The 2,149-nt window shown below is 40.2% G+C and overlaps 1 long non-coding RNA gene across 1 annotated transcript; it reads left to right on the top strand.

Annotated features, from left to right (window-relative positions):
- The first annotated feature begins 25 nt into the window (after positions 1-25).
- On the top strand, positions 26-1,565 carry LOC109213396. The gene is made up of 2 exons (XR_002066013.1): positions 26-384; positions 612-1,565. It is a non-coding gene; the product is annotated as an uncharacterized LOC109213396 (long non-coding RNA).
- Positions 1,566-2,149: the final 584 nt, after the last annotated feature.

Raw genomic sequence — 2,149 nt, 5'->3', positions numbered from 1 at the left:
GGGGGGGGGGGGGGGGGATGCAATGGTAGAACAGTGAAGTTTGAAAACATGAAGAATTCAAAGGAACAACAAACAAAGAAACTAGTGGCAGCTGATTTTTTTTTTTTATTTATTTCGCAAATAGATGCAGTTGTTAAGTGTTGTTGATCTCTTCACGATGGAGCTCATGAGCAATAAGGCGCACACTTTGGCGACTTGTTGCCTGCATTAAAAGACCAACTAAATGAGGCGAAACACCAACTCGTTGCTTGTAGCTTCAGAGCCAGAGCCGATTCCTCAACTGAACTTTTAACAACACAACCACGAAGTCATAAGATACCAGCACAAATCACAGTTTCCCTTTCTCTACGATTCCCGTTTGATCCTCGGATATAAGTGGATGAGGTAAATATTGCTTAGTATTCTTTCATATTTTCCCTTCTTGTTTTGGTATGGAACTCCTTTTCCGTATGTAACTGAAGAAGGTGAAATATGAAATAACCTTTTGCAATATTCAATTATACTGTCTTTTTTTTTGGGTGTAAAAGATAACTTGCATTAATTAAAAGTTGTGTACAAGGGTTGGTGCTCGTGCACCATAGTACATATACTAACATTAGTTACATTATCAGGTAGATGTGAGGTCTCGTCCCTAAAGTTAACGTGTTGACGATCCTCATTACTGGTAGTAGCTGTTGTTGTCCTAGCTATTGTCAAAACGGTAGTGTCAATGGCATCTGCAGCTACGAGGTTACTAACAAAACATGGTTGGCTATTGTTAAAGGCTGCTTCTCTTGCTTCTGGGATAGATACGAGACGTTGTATAGTGGTTCCCAGTTGATCTGCCTGCAGGCTGCAGCTGACTTGATACAAAAAGAGGTGGTTCAACAAAAACTTGCAGTGTAGCTTCACCTTGCATCCTACTTCCTAAATTCGCAAGTTGGTCTGCTGCTCCATTTTTGTTCCCCGTATGCATGTCGAACTACTGGATCATGTAGCATCCTGAGGAGGTGCCTGCAATCAGAAATCAGATTAGTATATCTAGAGTTGTTCGTAGCCACAAGTGTGATTACCTCCTGTGCATCAGTTTCCACTTCCAGTGGCAGTAATTGCATTTGGACGGCTAGACTTAGCCCTTGTATGAGGGCCTGCAGCTCTGCTGAGATAGAATGTACATGTGTGATTGGGCCAGCAAACCCCACCATCCAAACGCCTAAGTGGTTCCTAATCACTCTTCTGATGCCATCTGTATCAGTGTTGCAAGATGTTGCCCCATCCGTATTTAATTTGTAATAGTTTGGTTTTGGAGGTATCCATCCAAGATTTAGACGTACCCTTTTAGGTTGTGTGGGTTGTGATGCAGCCATATATGCAAACTCAATAGCTTGATGTAAGACTAATTTTGGACTAGTTTTAGTGCTTTGTGGTCATAGAGATTCCGATTACGTATAAACCAGATATTCCATAGACTCAATGGTATAAATGTGCGTGTGTTCAGTTTATGAGGGAGTTGTAGTCCCTTTGAGTGTATGAGTTTATGTAGCCAAAGATTTCAAAAAAGCAATTCAACAATTACAATTCTGCAGTGTTGGTAAAACTTTGTTTCAACGGTCTATAGGGGCATTTGTATCTATACCCGCTTTTTGTGCCACATTTTAACCCGTGCCCGCTTTGCAAAAAAAATTGCAAGCGTACCCGCTTTTTCGCATAACTTCAGCACACGGGGCTGAAGTAGCAAAGGCAATCACGCAAAACTTCAGCATTTTAGTAGCCGGGCCTGAAGTTCAGCTCTAGAGCTGAAGTTTTTGTTTTGTAACTCGCGAACTTCAGCTCTAGAGCTGAAGTTTTATTTTATAAGTTTTTGTTTAGTAACCGGGCTGAAGTTTGCCAGTTATAAAATAAAAACTTCAGCTCTAGAGCTGAAGTTTTTCTTTTGTACTGGAAAACTTCAGCTTTAGAGCTAAAGTTTTGGTTTTTGTAACCAGATAACTTCAGCTCTAGAGCTGAAGTTTCTATGTTGTAACTAGAAAAGTTTTTGTGTTGTAACTGAAAAACTTCAGCTCTAGAGCTGAAGTTTCTATGTTGTAACTAGAAAACTTCAGCTCTAGAGCTGAAGTTTTTGTGTTGTAACTGAAAAACTTCAGCTATAGAGCTGAAGTTTTTGTCTAAT

This window comes from Nicotiana attenuata, unplaced genomic scaffold (assembly GCF_001879085.1).
Source record: "Nicotiana attenuata strain UT unplaced genomic scaffold, NIATTr2, whole genome shotgun sequence".
Lineage (NCBI taxonomy): Eukaryota > Viridiplantae > Streptophyta > Magnoliopsida > Solanales > Solanaceae > Nicotiana > Nicotiana attenuata.
This window is presented reverse-complemented; position numbering and strand designations above follow the sequence as displayed.